We start from the raw sequence: 18,724 nt of genomic DNA, 5'->3' as shown, positions 1-18,724 counted from the left end.
ATTCTCAATTATTCTTCAGTAAATTATTCAAAGGAAGGTAGAGGACACTAAGAGATGGGTGAAAATGGTCGCAGGATGTAATGCACAGAAAACAGAATATCAACTGAGAACGGAATAAAGAGAATGAATATCCTCACTGAAAATAAACATCAGGCTTAGATCTAGCATCCTGAGGTTTCAAGTAGAATTGTTAATGATTACGTCGGTTTTAACCAAACACTTTGTATCCACAGCAGTCCACCCTCCTACCTGCCTTCTAGTTCTTTATAGTGAGTCTGGACACTTTCTTACGTTGAAGTTGTTTTCTTTTGTGAAGAGGGAAGCTTTAGGTCATTCTGATCTCCTTTCTACAGCAGCCTGAACACATGGGCTGTCCAGAGATTGTCCCTGAGAGACAATTGGAAACAAGGGTTGAGAGTACAGGCTCTGATACCTGAATCTGACTGCAAAGCACAGCTTGTGACTAACTCACTGTACACTCTGGGACGTATTATTTCAAACCCAGGGCTTCCAATTTTTCACCTGTAAATGAGGATAACAGCTACTGCCTCATGTAATTGCTGTGCTAGATTAATTAGATAAAGCAACTGTAAGTCCTCCACAAATGTTAGCTGCTATCTTCCAAGATCTCCAAACATCCTCTGGCATTCCGAATATAACTTTCATTATTTCTAGAACTCCTTGGATTGAAATGTATAAAATAAGTTTTCTACCATTTTCAATGTTTTTGCCAAGTGGGAAGGTAGATTTAAATCTTCAGTCTACCATTTTGATCCACCTATCAAGAGAGAAGGAACAGAGATCCTTTCGTCAAACATTTGCATTTGCGTTTGTCTGTTTTTGTTTGTTTTAGCCGTATGAAGGAATAAGCCCAGAGATATTTATGACTTGGTTAAAATTGCCCAGTTAATCAGTGACAGAACTGCTTCTTTTTATAAGATGCAGTTCCTTCTCAGGATCACAATAAATTTCTGAATCCAGTATTCAGTTTTATTAAACATAAGGGATTAACAAAACACAATTTATAAATCAAGTTTAAGTGGAAAGAATGATGGATTTTTGGGAGTTGAAAAGATGGAGTTTTCATTTTATGATGTTAATATTAAAAAACCCTGAAAACTTTAGGTGTTTCTGGCAGCTAAGTGCATTGTCATAGTGATGACAATTGGCACCCTCTTATGCACTTCACCTGGCAAAGGATTATGTACTCCTGGTGTAGGCTTTTTCTGCATATGAGATTCGGAAAGTAAGAATTCTTCATACTTAAGCAAAAACCAGTGGGTGAAGATAAGTTGAAAAGGAACAGATAACCCCACCTGAATCCTAAACAGATTGAGGGTTCTGTGAAAAAATAGACCTGCTGGCATAAACAAAAGTGAGGCTCTGACTCCAGAAAAAGCTACAGGAAAGGCAGCATATTTTTTTCAGCAAACACTGGTAACCCTGAATTTACCCATTTTTACATACAGCTAGTCTTTCTCTGTTTTTCACTCTATTTTGTCTTAGGAGATTCAAGTTGTGTATAAAAGACAATTACATCATTTATGTATAAATTTTAGTAGATGCTTAATAGGTATTTACTCTGTATATAGAAGTTTGAGAAATACAGAAGATGAAGGGAGTTTAGGTCAGTGGGCAAAGCATTGTGCTAACAGAAAATCTGAATTGTAGCCCCAGGACTTCTAGAATTAACTCAATATATGGCATAGGCAAATATTTCACAGCCTCTCTGGGTTTCAGTTTCCCACTCTATAAATTGAGGAGGTTGGATTACGAATGCCCATTTCAACTCTAATACATTGTGAAAGTTATAGTGGAGCACACTGTGGACAGCAAGATATTTTAAGCCAGGAACTCTATTTCCAGCCCTCTAACTAAATGATCGTTTGACCTTAAATCAGTTATTTAACTTCTAGCAGACTCTTTTTTTCTCATTTATAAAATGAGGTGTTGAACTGTTTGATCTTTAAAGTTTCTTCAAGGTGTAAGAATCTATGATTCAATTCATGACCCTGTCCTCAAGGAGCATTCCATCCAGTTAGAGAGACAAGATACGTACATAAAAAGGTCAACAGCAATATCAGCCAAAAATAGAACAGATGTCACAAGGCAATGGATGCCTTAATGCCAAATAAATGCAGCGGATGGTAAGTAATATAAATGTGAGGCAGGAGAGATTATTCTGGTTTGGATAGTAAGAAAATCCTTTGTAGAAGACTCATTCTAGCAGATTCCCAAAGAGTAGGTGAGGTCTATTACAGCAGAGAAGCTGATGTGGATCTGAGCATTATGGTGAGCAGAGCCTCAAAGGTAGGAAAATGCATCTCGGACTGGAAAAGACGTAAGTATGGCATCAAAAATAATGGTAGTATAGATAGATAATTTGAATGTTTACTTTTAGGCATTTTTGAAAATTGTGTCTGGGAGAAATCATCTTACAATAATGTTTAGTGTAGATACTTTTTAAACTTCCTGATCAAGCAGTTTCCTATTCAGTACCTATTAAAACCTGGAGTTTTCAGGCAACTGAATGTAAAAGTTGGAGATCGCAACTTCATTCGTCAGTATGACTGAACACACATCTAATATGCTTCTTGTATTATTTCCCCAAAATACTTAAAATTAATTTTTACCACAAGGTCTATTCAATCCAATGTCATTTTCAGGCAACTTCAGACCAAAGCAAATGACAGATGCTTTGAGGCTACGGAAGTATACCTTTGAAACAAATTACACTAGGGATTTATTTAAAAGTATTTGGCATACGAAAGGTGGTGCAGCCCTGGGGTTTATAGTTGTTACTTCAGAGCCAGTGGCCCCGAAGCTTTACATCACATGAATGGTATAAAGCAATGCTTTATAATGGTGTTAGAATATCACAGTATTTGCACTAATTTCTTGAGAAAGATTATCAAGCCCATCTGGGAGGAGGGCAGCATATTTTTTGAATGCCATATGCTGAAGCATGGTTGTAGCTTGGGCAGATGCTGCAAAGGATAAAAACATTCTATGTACTCCTCTTGGATAACTTGTCTAATACAACTCTGGCTCCAAATCAGGCCCTTGATTCAACAACCAATCTCAATCAGAGCTATCAAAAGTTTTCCTCTGCCCTAGAGTATATGTTGAACTTCCAACCTCGGAAGCTGTCCACTCTATTAACAATGTATTCAAATTACAAGCAAGTATTTAATGAATGCTGAGTTTCAGAGCGACAGCATGAAGAATGGGAAAGCCTTAGGAGTTGCGGAAATGAAAGGGCTCTTCTCTTAATTTCAAATATCAGAAGACTTGAACGGAACATGGCATCTTAGCCATCTGAGCTTTTTAAATGTGACATTGGCAGACATACAATGCTCAGCTCTGTGGTACCTGAATAATTGAGGCTTTGAAACATCAAAGTGTTGACACCTTCAAACGTTTAACTAGCTTTATTTGAAAGATTCTTCTCACAAAAGAAGACTAACTCTGCCATTTGAGATCAATGCATTTCTCAGAAACACAGTGTCCCCGCTTTATATTGAAACAGACTTGTTTACCACATATTGACTATCTGTGTCCCATGTGCAGAAAGTATTTGATTAAATGCATTTCTTTGTGATAACAAAATACCCAGCAGAATTAAGGATGACTTTTTGGGGAGTGGGCAGGAGGATAAGAACAACGTTACTCGTTCTCTGAACAGTGAACTTTCTGCAGCTTTCATTATTTCAAGGAGTCAGGATGAGAATTCAGAGTAATCAAGGTCATATTAAGTATTATATATGCCACAACAGCAGCAATGATAAAAACAACACAATTTCATCTATTCATTCTTTAAGCAAAATTGAGTGAGTGCCCACTGTGTTCTTTATAGCATTCATGTGATATAGAGCTTCGGGATGACTGACTCTGAAGTAGCAACCATAAACCCCAGGGCTGCACCTGGCTAATTTTTAAAAATACAGAAATTTATTATTTTTGGAAACTGTGTCTCGCTATGTTCCCCAGACCAGTCTCAAACTCGTGAGCTGAAGTGATCCACCCTCCTCGGCCTCCCAAAGTGCTGGAATTACAGGCATGAACCACTGTACCCAGTCCTCCTATCATATTTTCTATCTCAATAAATAGAACAGAGATACAGCAAATAGCATAACTCCCTCTAAGTCTCCAAATCTCTTCACCTGCACTGCTGTCTTGCTGTCTTCCAACTGCTCCTATTGTTTTCCCTGTCTTTATGGATTGCTGAATGTGAGAAAATGTAAAGAGGGAGAAGAAAGGTGGGTCTAGGATTTAACCTTGAAGAACGTAAGAGTTTTATGAATGCCCAGAGGAAGAGGAGCCTGCAAATGAGATTGGGATGCACCAGTCACATGTAGTAAAAGAAAATAAATCAGAAATGTTACACGAGCTATAGGAAGAAAATATTGGAAGAAGGAGGAGACATGCCAACAATGCCAAATGTAACCTAGAAATCAAGTAATGCTAGAACTGAGATCAATACCCATTTGATTCAGCAACAAGGAGGTACCTGGCATTCTTCAAAAGGGTAGATTTATTGGTAGAGTGGGAACAGAATGGAATTTCAATGGGATAGGTGATTATGCAATGGAAGATGAGAAAGTAGAGGTGACATTTTCTGACACCTGGAAAATTCTGACTTTAAAGAGGAGATAAAAAATAAAGCTTTATGGGGAAATGTGTGAGTCAAGGGAGGAATTCTGTTTTGCAGTATTTTTCAAATGTGAGACCTGAGGAAATGTAAATGCTTAGGATAAAAATTTGTTATGAAAGAATGGGAGCATATGATGCAACCAGTATGCTGAGGAGGAAAGAGGGCAGGAGTGCAGGTAAAGCGTTAATTAAAGGAGGAAATTTATCCTAACGTAACTCTCTTCACCACGGCATCAAATGATACTTCACATAATGAGCCAACCTAGTAGGAGAAGAATTTTCAAGAAGTAATATTATAACAAGAGGACAGTCACCAATTTTGTGGACTGAACTGGACCTGTGTTTAGAGTGGGAAATGTCAAAGGGGGCCTTTAGGAGTTAGCTGTTAGAATTTATTGCGATTACTACTTAACCATTTGCAGAGACAAAATTCTGCTCCCCACTTCATAAGAAAGTTAAAACTCATTTTCGTGCTGTGAGTGGTACATAGACAAACATGTACTCGTGCAAAAAACTGACGACTATTTTTATAATCTGCAGAAAGATCTGCCCGGGAAACTGACTCCTGGACAACATTTTGCATGCTCCCTCCTAGGTACCCTAGGCATCATTTGTCTACTGATACATCTCTTTCTTTCCTTTTGTTTTTCTTTCTTTCTTTTTTTTTTTGTTTGAGACAGGATCTTGCTCTTTGTCCAGGCTGTAGTGCAGTGGTTCAATCTCAGCTTACTGCGACGTCCGCCTCCCACGTTCACGCAATTCTGCCTCAGCCTCCCTAGTAGCTGGGGTTGCAGGTATGTACCACCATGCCCTGGTAATTTTTGTATTTTTAGTAGAGATGGGGTTTCACCATGTTGGCCGGGCTGGTCTCGAACTCCTGACCTTAGGTGATCTGCCCACCTCAGTCTACTGATTTCAAGTTAAGAATTTTTGCCCTATTTTATGGTTGCTTCCTTTGAGCGCAGAAAAAAAAAAAAAAAGATAAATTTTAAAAGACTGGATTAGTTGTAAGCATATATGAATAAGATAGAGAATTGTGAAAAAATAAAAAATGCAATAATTGAATTAAAATACATATCCAGTATAATAGAGTACATTTTAATCTAAATAATGCAAGGAATTGCAAATTCAAAATTTTTTTATCATTCACTTTTTTTCATGAACATGGCCTGTTTCTCTTTCTAATTTCCTAATTACTTTAATGAGCATTTTTGTAAACTTTGCAGCTCTTACTGTTTGTTGTACGGAGATTTTTGGTATTCAGAAGATGCTTCCGTAGGCTATAATGCAATGAAATACTAAATTGAGGGTATATGCCAACACATTAAAAAACCTCAAATAATGTTTTTCTTGTCAGTGTAGAGACTATTTTCATCAGTAAGGGTGTAAAAGACAAAAAAAAAAAAAAAGTATGCTTTACTTTACTTAAAACTTCAACTTCCCAAGACAGATTAATATCATTTTCTAAATTCTTATCTAAACCACAATTCAAGTGTTCATCAAAAATAACATTTATCCACACAGACTTCTTACTTTCTTATGGTTTCCTCGTTCATAAATCTAATCTCTACTTATATCCTCTGCAGTTTGCTTACAATTTTTAATCTGAAATTTCTTTTGCTTCTCTTTCTTTTTCCAATATCTGTCACCAACGCTTTGGTTCAAATCACTATGATCTCATATACAGAATACTGAGCTAATGCCCTGTCTTCTCTTTTTAGCCAATGTATCCATTAATCTTTCTAAAGCACTAATGAGTTTAATTTTTATGAGATTGCTCCCAAATAATAGGTTTCGCACCATCATTCCCAACACACCGTCAAGCCTCTTATGCTTCTCATGAAATGAATCCCCACAGATAAGCTTGCTTGGACTATGTATAGGTCCACAAAAGTTAGCAGCAATCTTATTCCCATTCTTGATTGACGTAAGAAAAACTGCTCAGAGCACATTTCCTACATTTGCCATACAAACATATGCAAGTTTCACAGACACGTATTTGGCATCTCTGTTCTCTAAAACATACATCAAATTTTACCTTTTTCATGATGCCTCTTTGAGTCTTCCCAGGTGGAATTAATCTTACTTACTTTGAAGTCCATGGTACATAATTTCTCCATTCCTATGCCATTTATTAAATGCTACCTTGCATTGACATACAAAACATGAATTGCTTTCTTTCTTAAATATTATTGCAGTTTTTCCACTGAGAGGATGCTTTTTATGCATATATTGATAGAAGGCCGTCTTGCTTCCATGTGAATATGCTAATACTAATGGGGATTTCTACAAAGCAGTTGCTATTCTTGGTGCTAGATATCAGGCAGCTCTCCCAAGAAATAAGAGCCAGGTAGCTGACTTTGGTCATTTGCACTCAATTCCATCCCTACTACGTTTTAATTAAGAGCTGAGTTCAAAGAACATTTCTTGTGGACCTACAGTAACAATGGGATCATGGAAGCTTTATGTGCTTTACTGCAATATTCTACTTCAAGGATGCTGTTGACAAACAGATGGGGTACCCAGTAGACTCGCCAAGAGTGTCATGGGTTGTAATTATAGCAACAGTGTGCTATTGCACAATGTCTAGAAACTAGATTTTCTTGTTATTGTGGTGGGAAATTGGGTGATGGCAACCTTTAAAAAAAATAGCTATTCCCAAGTACCCAAGTACACATTATGTTACGTTTTATAGACAAAGTGCTGACATGAATCAACAGTTTACTCTTCTTGGCTTAAGAACTATTCACGAAAGAATTGAGTTTCTAGTATTAGAGGTTAGAGATCACTCTGAGTCACAATTAGTGACTTTATCTTCATTTTGATTGATTTTGTCGTGGTACTTTCTTCCATTCACAGCAAGCTGAAAATAACACTTTATCAGTATTGCGATATTTTACAAATAAGGTAACTGAATAAAGACTATTTTTTACTACTTCTATTAATAAAAAAAATGATTAGAGACAAATCCTATGCCTTGTGACCAAATTCATATGAAGTTTTAACATTTGGAAATTTTGGTGTTTTCCCCTTTCAAATTGCTCTTCTCTCGTAAACAAGGCCAGACTTGAAGTGGAAAAGTACTATGGAATCCAGCCACACATGATAGACACATGAAATCCATAATATTTTTTACTGTAACGTTTTAAGAAGTGACACTGCCAAACTTGAATGTGAGTTTACTGTGTAGTCACGTATAGCTGTTCTTGTATGGATGTCAAGGGTATAATGTTGCCACCTGAATGATGTCAAGGTCAGCCTGAAGATGTTGATATCTTGGGAAGGCTATCTGTGCTGTAAAACTCTAAGGCTGAAAACTCACTGTAAGCAAAATTTTCAAAGACCTTTCAAAGCAAAAGTCACTGAAGGGAACAAGGTTGAGGCATTAACCTTAAGATATAGCATTTTCTTACAAGATAGGCACTTGTGCCTATTTGGGATTTATGACCCCTCCATTTTTTGAACATTTCATATCATCACTATTACCATCACCACCAACAACATGCACAAATATTGATTCATTCTATTCATAATTGAATGAAACTTTATTTTTGCTTTATATACAGAACACTTTATTGAGTAGGTAAGGCTAGCTTAAGGTGGAAATGGGCAGATTGTAACAGTGTTGAAGTTTTTCCTCTCATCTCTGTGTTCTCTCTACCCTTTGATTTCCCTCATTTATGCATTCTTGACATTGTTGAGATGACCTGTCAAAGAAAGCTATAGGAAACCAAAACTATAAAATGTCCCCTCCTAAACAACCCATTGTGTTTAATAAAAGAGTCCAGCAAAAGCAAGAGTTAAATTGGATATACTTGCATAGGAGAATTGTTATCTCTGTGCATTTGAAAAGTAAAACTTTCTCTGGAAGTACCGTGTGTGCGTGTGTGTGTGTGCACGTGCATGCACACACATGCGTGCCTGTGGGTGCGTGTGTGCAAGGAAAAACTTTCAGAAAATTTCTAAGTTATCTAAAGCCATAACCACTTTCTTCCATGATCTCCCTATTTTGTGAGGAAGGTGAAGTTGACTGACACTGACCCTGACTTTGCCTCAGTGAGGCTCATGAAAGACATGTTTAGAAGGGCTTATCTGTGAGAAACAAATGGAACACATATTTGCAAACCATCTGTTGCAAATTCCCTGGCTTAAATTATTTTGTCTATCATATTTTATAAATACATTAGGAATAAAAATCATCTTTAAGATCTGAAAAATAGGTTAAACAGACCAACAAAGACTGCTGCATTAGACATTTCCATTGGAAATAATAAAAAGCCAAGAACCCTTTTCCAATCTCCATCTCCTGCCCTAACTCTGGCTGGTTCCTCTCTTGGTCCCTGCAGACACTATTACATCAAGATAACTCCTTGGTTATGTGTTAACCTTGGGGCCAAGTTTGTTAAGACAATTAAAACATACTACTGTTACGACAAAAGCTAGAGCAATATAGGTATTAACGAGGTGTTATTTGGTGCCACATTTGAGAAAGAATAAAAGATGATGACCACATTTTGATCAGTCATTATTGTTTCAGGATCTTGAAAGCTTCATTTAGTGACATTTTTAAAAAGAGTGAAAATGTGATATTATTTGGCCCACAGAGATGTGACACCCCTGGTTTAGGCTGTCCCTTACATGTTATCCACTGGGAGCACATTCAGTCCATATCAGAGCCGTGTTGTATGCATTAAGTACTTACAAACATCATCAGATAACAATAGAACGGAAAAATCCAAAGAGAATATTAGACGATAAACAAAAAGCCTGCTAATATCATCACAATTATCTCAACATTTCATGGGAAAGAGAGGCATAAAGAGTTGCTTCCATTGGAAGACAGGAAGAAATGGCACTTCAACTCAATCTTACGTAACTGTCATTTTAATCACTGAAAATAGTACTGTGAAAAAATTATCCAACCTGTAAATATTCTCTTTACCTTCAGCAAAAGTAACAGACCCCTCCTCTCTTCCTGCATAATATTTAGTTGCCAACTTTTGCGTGGCATATATCTAAATCTTACCTTGTTGAGTTAGTTTTCTATTTGAGGATATAGATCTTTTACTGCCTGTATTATTCTCCACTGTGGATATCCTTAAACGTAAGCTACACATCGTTACACTTACTGAATGCTGAAACATTAACTTGGTCTTCTCATGGCAAAGTGAAGCGTAGATATAAAAGAAGCTAATACAATTCAGTTTGAGTTCTAGTATGTCTCAGATATGTATTAATATTTGTCCTGAACAATACTAAGCCATTCCATAGACAATCTATACATAGGTTTACTAGTAAAGGCTTCCACCCATTTGGGTAAAAATACAGTAATGATCATAGTAAATGGAAAAATCTGGGTCTAGGGCCGGTGGGCCGTCTAGGAGGGGGAAGCCAGTATGTTTTAATGCAGCTGAAAGAAGACAGAAAGAGGCAAGACTTAGAATCTAAAAGCAAAAGAAAAAATGCTTTTGTGGGAAGATGAGTTGAGATTGCTTAGCTAGAGGGAGAGGAGAGTTATGCCACAATCTAATAAGGGGAGCAGTTACATAAAAGCACCTGCAGTGACTTAGTAGCCAGAACTTAAGACAAGTGGAAGAGAGAAGAACAAGCTGAGTAGACGGGGACACTGAGATGCACTGTCAAGATCTGAGACCAAATAAGGAAGGATAAAATGGGGATATAAGGAAGATCGGGGACCAGGGACTTCCAGGTGAGCTTCTACTACTGATCAGATGAATGTTCTTAGAAAAAAACTATCTATTTTTCATAGACTCAGTTCACCTGTTCATAAAACATCAGGTAGAAATAGATGGCCTTCTAAATTACTTTTCAGCTTTAAAAATGTTTGAATCTCTAACAAATACAAAAAGTTTTTTGCACCCTCTAAAAATTCATCTGAGAAATAGTGCGATCTAAGATTAATCCATTAGTTGAGTTTAGTTTCTGGAAGGAAAAATTATTTCTGGAGACTAATTTTCAAATTATACTTTATAAGAAAATGAAAGTTATACACCATAAAATGTTTTCCTTTTTACATTAGTTTCTGAAACACTTAGAAATTAAATTAGATTTTAGGAAACTTAGAGTAAAATGCAGCTTTCAATAACACTAAGAAGCACTTCATAGGGACCTTCTGCTTTTGGAGATGGGATTTTAGATTTTCAAGTGTGTGGGGTGGGGGTGTGTGTGTGTATGCTTTTGTGGGAATAAACAATAGAAAAAACTGTGTGTGTATATATATATATAAATTCTTTGTGTGTGTATATATGTATTCATACACATACACAGTTTTTCCTATGGTTTATATATATCTATATACATATATTTATACACATGCACAGTGTATAAATATAAATATATACACACAGTATATATATACATACACAGTGTGTGTATATAAACATATATACACAGTTTTTTCTATTGATTATATCAAAAATATCTCAATGTTTATGGAAAGTGCAGAAATATAGATAAATAAGTGAAGAATTAGTGATTTATTATCTGTTATAGAAGAAGAATAGAAAAAAGTGGTCACATTGCTGGTGGTGCTTTCTACAACTTTTCTGTATTTTAACATTTTTCATTGTGATGAGTTGCTTAATGCATTAATAATGTTATGTTTTGTTAAAGGACTTTAAATCCAGTGTTTGATTCATAACCATTTATCTCTAAGACACAATGAGTAAGTCAAAGCTCTAAATCTGCAATGCCGTGAATCACCTGATGGTAACCTCTTGGAAGTGTAGAACTTTAATATAAAAAACAAACAATCTTTAGATGGCCATTTTATAAATCTACGCCATTTAGATGCTGAGAAAATTTGGTATTTGCCTCAGTCCTCAGTCTTTGCAAATAACTCTTCTCTGCATCATCCTACAGTGTTCCTCGCTCTGTGGCTCTCTTTGGTTGTGAATTGAAGTAACACGTGAGCAAGTGACAGGAAGCCTGTATTGCCAGTTCTTATATTGGAATTGTATCGTTTTTAATTTGACAGTTTGGCTTTCAACTGATATAGACTTCTACTCAGTAACTATTCTTATACTTAGAAATGGTTACCCTCATTGACATGTACTGACATGAAGAGATCCCATGTGAAGAACATTATTTTTGCTGAATTAAAATTTTCATTTTATTACTCTATTGATTTCGTATCAGAATTTTGGGTCAAGTTATTTTGAGTACCATGATATTTAAACGAACTATGTTGTCTGTGCATATTTGTTATGTTGATTATTTTATTAAAAATGCATATTTTTAAAGCTACATTTCTTAGAAAATGTTTCCATGAAAATCATTTATTTGATGTATTTTCTTCTAAACAATATGTATGCACATATGTAGACAACTTGATTTATTGATTAAACACCTATGATTAGATTTATGAGGTACAGCACAGGAATCATTGTCATGACACCAAAGTAGAATGTCAGAGGAAAGGAATAGGGCCCCAACACGGAAAGAGTCTAAGTAAACTTATATATTTAACACAAATTTGTTAATGATAAAGTTATAGCAGACCTTGTGCAGTTTTCATAAGAAAGAAACCAGAAGCAGAAGTATTCTTCTCCAGTCTCTGGTAAGAAGAAGGGATGCTTATTGCCTCTAAATCTAGGACATTTTAAACCTGGATAGAACTTTTAAAACTCATCTGACAAGAAGGGAATTTGACCTTAAAGTATCAGGTGATTGATTAATAAAATGATTTTTTTTTTTTTTTTTTTTTTTTTTTTGAGACGGAGTCTCGCTGTGTCACCCAGGCTGGAGTGCAGTGGCGCGATCTCGGCTCACTGCAAGCTCCGCCTCCCGGGTTTACGCCATTCTCCTGCCTCAGCCTCCGAGTAGCTGGGACTACAGGCGCCCGCCACCGCGCCCGGCTAGTTTTTTGTATTTTTAGTAGAGACGGGGTTTCACCATGTTAGCCAGGATGGTCTCGATCTCCTGACTTCGTGATCCACCCGCCTCGGCCTCCCAAAGTACTGGGATTACAGGCTTGAGCCACCGCGCCCGGCCAATAAAATGATTTTAAAAATCAGTAAAACTGGTTAATATATCAAATCAATTGAAAAGATTGATCTACAGTCTCCAAAATGGCTTATCCAGCTCACCATGTGTTCAGTCTTCTAATTTTCAACTGCATCTAAATAAGGGCACAACAACCTAGAATGTACTAATTGAACTGATTGGACAATCTGAAATATACATGTGTATATGCATGGCATTTCATCTCCCCAAGTAGAAGAGTGCCAGATAAAATAAAATACTTTATTTTTCAGTCTATAAATTAAAAAAAAAATCACTGGATGTTTATGTTTCTCAGATTTAAGGGACATGTATAAAAAATAAACCAAAGGTGTTCATTTTCAACACAGTTGATATTATTGATTTGCTGATAGTCAGTCCACAGGCATTATTTTCATTGTGCAAAATAAGCATAAAACTACTACAAGCAATTAATTGCTGGCTTTTCGTATCATGCTTTGCAATGGCCTATCAGCCTTTTATTAATATTAATGAGGAGAATTAGCACGGAAGATCAGGGAGCCACGATAGTGCCGAGAACCTGTGAGGACCCTACGGCTCTCATGCTTTATTATTTTTTAATCAAAGTAGCTGACTTGAAGGCACAAAATGAAAGAACTGAGTCTTTTATGATTCCACAATGATTCAAATTAAAATGATCTATACTTGCATAATTCCCGTGAACCATTTTGTGCTTGTTAAAAACAGTTAAAAATTGCATAAATTCATGATTTAAGGGCTGTAGTTTTCTTTTCCTAATGAACAGTCCACTTTATGTGTTTCTCCCAACTCACACATGTGGACGTAAAGCAAAAGAGGGTGGGCAGAGGACGAGCAAGAGAGAATTTAAGTTTATGATTTACATTGACTAAAAAAGAAATTCTCGTGTGTTGCTATTTCCAGACTCACTGGAAATCCTTGGCATTATGTACAGCTTAACTGAATGTCCTTGGAAAAGCCTGTGTAGAGGCAGCATGCTGGCAAAGCCCATTTTTCAGATAGAAATACAGAAGCTGTAAAATCGTAGGCAATAATTTCCAATTGTTCTATGAAGAAAGTTAGGGTTCCATGGGGATGCTTGAGCATGCCCATGGAGATGGGCCTTTTCAACAACCAACAATTCATGTCTCTAGGGAATTTATGTATTTTTTCCAATATTGAGGTCCCTATTGCAATTTTATATGAAAATTATCATGCTATACAAAGGTTTTAAAACCACTAATGTGTTTTAGATAAATAGGTAACCAGAAACCTAAACAAAAAACATTGATTTTTCTCAATATCATCATAGCAATATGGATATGTAGACAGAAACAGTATAAAATATATTAGAAATTTATTTGGAAATGACGTAGGCACAATCTCAATTACAGAGATACAGAATTATGTAAATATTCATAAGCAAAGCCTCTATTATATAAAAGGTACACAAACAAATAATTAAAAATCTTCAGGGAGATAGATTTCTCTCATTGGTAAAATGGTGGGAGTTGATTTTGTTCGTAGCCAATAAATAAGATTTCTTATATGTCTAGAGAAGGCAAAAAGATCTGCATCAGATAAAGGGGAGCTTCAGGACATAAAATGTGTTGGAAGTGTTGGGAGATGAGCATTAGTCTTAATTTGAAAACATAGAGCTTCATGAGAGGTATTTCTCCAAGTGTGGTCTGGGACCACCTTTATCAGTATCAACCAAAGGGTTTATTTAAACTAAAGAACCAAAGAAAACAACAAAATAAGTTTTTCGACGCCCACCTCAGATCTGTGAACTAGAATCTCTAGAAGTGTGGTCTTTGCATTTTTAACAAGTTTCTAAAATAATTCTTAGATGAGAGGTGAGGATAAGAGTGTTGATTTTTTATTTAAGTAATAGTGGTTTCATTTTTTTTTTCTTTTTTAATGTAGACATAAAAGAAATTCTTATCTATACTTAAAATATAAGAAAACTGGAATGGCTCTCCTAAAAGCAGCAGGTAAATGGGATTAATCACCACAATCTTGGCCTCCTCCTTTATCAGTTGTGCCTCAAAGCCCTGATACACATCCTAGGGTCCTAATCATCCTTCACCTCAAGAATTTTCTCCCTTCTCTTCCCTGAAACCTGTCCAGCCTTCTTAACTTTGCAGTGATGAGTCATAGGGGATATCGTTACAATGTCTGATTTATCTTGACTTGGTTTTAATTATTTTAATCATACCATTACTTGCAGTGACATTGTAGATGCCACTCAAAATATTCTTGAGTGAAAGCTCTGTATATGGATGCTATACTGGGAAAGATATTGGTGCCATCTATCTAAGACACACAGTTCATTTGTAGGACGATTCCAAGGATGGCCTTTCTTTCCACTGGAGGGCGGGGGCCTTCTCTGCCTTCTGTCAAAATTGCATTTGCTTTTCTAGAAGCTCATTTTTCTTGGTGAGCTCTACACAAAATAGAACAATTATATTTTTGCGTTTTACGTTTATATAAGAAAAACAAAGAATATGTGCGAGATCCTATTTGAAGAGAACGAGGTTTACAGTTAATTTAACCCCACTGGAAAAATCCCTTGCCCTTAACTTGAGTCCTTGCCTGGTTCTTCTTCATCCAACAGATTTCAGAAATGTGTTCTATCTTTTCTTATTCCAAATGCCAGCACGAACTTTCTGATGTAGATTGTTCTTCAATGTGTTGATTGGGAAGTGAGATGCAATTTCGAATTCTTCAGTGTCTTGTCCACTGAAATTATAAAAGAAATGTAAAGCAAACAAACAAAAATAAGATTTTTCACTATTAACCAGAAAAAAAATGTTTGCAAGTGGATGTGAATAAGTTTATGTGGATTTTAGTGAATGGTGTCTAGACCAAGAGCAGATATTGGGAATGCAATGTGGATATCAAACTGCGAAGAGTTAGCTCCATTAATATAAAAAGGCTTTGGATGTGTAAAAGGTTTAGCACAGCACCTAATACATAATATATGCTCTTTATTATTATTATGATTTTTACCCTTTTACTATACCAGGCTCTTTCAGAAGTGACTTCTACCTTCTAAATTAACTGATGTTTCTCATTCCCCGTCAAACTGTGGACTAATGCTCACACGATGGCTGAGACCAGTGGGTTTCTCTCTAAACCGTGTGCTTCTCTGCTTCTACCAGGTGAATTCTACACTTACCAAGATTAAATTGGGCTGGATTTTATGTCAGCATTAATTTAATTAAATGTTATATAATATGTCTTTGAAAATAATCTCTGAGCAGGATCTTTAGAAGAATTGGATCAAATTTAGAGAATAAAAAAACGTGGAATTGGCAGCAATATCCCTAAAATCTTTAAAAAGTTATAAATATATGATTATGTATATTTAAAATAGTTTTCCAGCTATAATTGTCTTTTATAATTAGCTGACGAACAATCACATAATGACAGGACTTCCACACTACTATTATTATTATGAGGACACTGAAAACACCTGAACTAACATCACAAGGGCTGTGCGAACTGGATGAAATGGAAGCTAGAAACAAATGCATCCTGCTTCAGAGTTGTGTGCAGAACCCATGTGGAGATTGAAAAATCCTTGCTCAGAAAAAACTGTTTGATTTTGACTATTCTCAGGATATGACTATTGTTTACTTACACTACTTAAATACTTTACTCACAGCTCACTACCCTAAGAAACATTTATATTATAGAAATGTAAGATTTAAAAAAATAGATTTCTTGTTAAACACTTTTTTCCACAACCAAGGGAAAATGTATTGTATTGTATTGTATTGTGCTGCTTTGTATTGTATTACATTGTATGGTACCATATTGGATTTTATCATGAGAGGTTCTCATTAAAGTTACAGATGAATACATATCCCAGGACTGTGTCTGACATGGGACTTACCTGCTTCATGGTCTCTCTTCTCTAAAACATGGTAGGTGAATTGGGAGGCTGAAATAACCACCAGTTTGTCTGATGTGCAGACTTTTAATGTGGGGTTGTTATTATACTTACGATTTGAAACCAACTAAATTATTAGTCATGAGTGGGAGAGTGATGTGTATTCATGGAGTTTCCCCTGTAGGTAGACTGCTGGCACGCTCTTGTTAACTCTCAAGGTGGTGGGTGATCTGTAAACACTGAGGAATCTACTCAGACTAGGCCAACTGCCTAATGCATCTGAGAGCTGACAATACAAATATACTTCGTGATAAACACTCAGAGCCTAGCTTAATTTTTGAAACAGTATTTTGCATTTTGATGAGGAAGAAAAAAACCTGAACTGAGGTTGCAGCAAGAGAGCAATGGTGGTGTGCAGGCTATATTTTTCACCTTAAACAGCATGATTTACTCTAGCCGTTTCTGGAGTAACAAATCCTGTAACTGAAATTCATGCTTGGAATGTCTTAAAGGGATGCAAAGGCAAGTTGATTTTTCAACTTATAAAGCTATTCTGCTTAATTTGGTCTTGTTAAGGCTGAAGGGAAGGTGGGACATCAAGGGTGGACAAAATATCTCATCTCTCTATTTGAGCTTCCAGACTGGAATCTCATTGTAGGTTAAAGGTATGTGAAAAATACATGTTTCTTGAAGTATTCTCTTGGGTAGTGATATGGTTTGGCTGTGTTTCCACACAAATCTCATCTTGAATTTTAACTCCCACAATTTCCATGTGTTCTGAGAGGAACCCAGTGGGAGGTAATTGAATCATGGGGTGGATCTTCTCCATGCTTTTCTCATGATAGTAAATACATCTCAGAAGATCTGTTGGTTTTAAAAATGTCAGTTTCCCTACACAAGCTTTGCATGCTGCTATCCATGTAAAATGTGACTTGCTCTGCCTTCCCTTCCGCCATGATTGTGAGGTCTCCCTCCTCAGCCACGTGGAACTGTAAGTCCATTAAACCTCTTTCTTTTGTAAATTGCCCAGTCACGGGTACATCTTTATCAGCAGTGTGAAAATGGACTAATACAGGCAGCATAGATTTTTACTTTTATTCACTCTTCAGAGCAAGGACTTCTTAAGTAACACTTTACATTACAGGAAATATTGCACTAAAATCAGAAACTCATTTGTACCACATCAGCAAATTAGTGGGATTGTGTTTAATTTCAATTATTAGTATTTAATAATATAGCAAACAAGATACATGGGAAAACAACTTAAAATCATACCATCCTGAGACTACCACTATGAACATTTCATAACAATCTTTTCACACATCCTCATAAACCCCATAAAAGGACAAATACTAAACCACACAGCTATTATCTGGATTTTTTGGCTTTGTTGTTTTGCTTACTTTCACAATCATTAACTTCATCCACCAGGTTACCATTGTTTGCTATCTATTAGATGTTCTCCTAACCCTCATATAATCTTAAATAGGCATCTATCTATGTATATAGATAGATCTATAAACCACACACATAGACAATATAGTTGTTTATTTGTTATTGCTTTTTTTTTTTTTTTTTTCCTAATACAGGACGTCTCTCCGTTGCCCAGGCTGGAGTGCAGTGGTGCAGTTGTGGCTCACTGCAACCTCTGCCCACAGGTTTAAGCAATTATCCTGCGTCTGCCTCCTGAGTGAGTAGCTGGGATTACAGGAGTGAGACCCCACCCTCAGCTAAGTTTTATATTTTTAGTAGAAACGGATTTTCACCATGTTGGACAGGCTGTTCTCGAACTCCTAACCTCAAGTGATCTGCCTGCCTTGACTATTTGTTCCATCAAAAGAATAGAATATTCTACCTGTGTCTTTATTCCTTTTCTTAATTAGAAGAGGTGATTTTTTTTTTCAAGTCAAAAGGTAGAAATCCAATTCATTCACTTAAATGATTGAATAATACTCCTTGGAAAGAACTTGCCACAATTTCTTCAGTCTTTATATTTTTTGTGTAGACATTAATTTGTTTGCTATTTTGTTTGTGGGAAATAGATTTCCAGGAGTGGATATCTATTAACAGGTTGAAGAATATCTATATATTAATTTTAAGAAACATTTGCAAGATTGGTTTTCTTGTTTTGGTTTTCACCATAGCACTTATCTTATATCTTCTGTTCTTTCT

At 36.1% G+C, this 18,724-nt stretch overlaps 1 long non-coding RNA gene across 10 annotated transcripts in view; it reads left to right on the top strand.

Annotated features, from left to right (window-relative positions):
* LOC123570045 (uncharacterized) overlaps positions 1–18,724 on the top strand; it is a 357,619-nt gene that overhangs the window by 16,851 nt on the left and 322,044 nt on the right. The window contains exons 2-5 of one of the 10 annotated variants that reach the window (XR_010582869.2): positions 5,334–5,447; positions 14,581–14,648; positions 16,509–16,586; positions 18,142–18,242. The exons of 7 other annotated variants lie outside the window; for them this stretch is intronic. This is a non-coding gene — a long non-coding RNA (uncharacterized lncRNA). The remainder of the gene's footprint in view (positions 1–5,333; positions 5,448–14,580; positions 14,649–16,508; positions 16,587–18,141; positions 18,243–18,724) is intronic. 2 more of the 10 variants (XR_012427382.1, XR_010582868.2) reach the window with 2 other exon arrangements.

The sequence above is a fragment of the Macaca fascicularis genome, chromosome 18, assembly GCF_037993035.2.
Source record: "Macaca fascicularis isolate 582-1 chromosome 18, T2T-MFA8v1.1".
Classification (NCBI taxonomy): Eukaryota; Metazoa; Chordata; class Mammalia; order Primates; family Cercopithecidae; genus Macaca; species Macaca fascicularis.
Note: the sequence above shows the minus strand (reverse complement) of the source record. Positions and strands in the feature narration are given on the sequence as shown.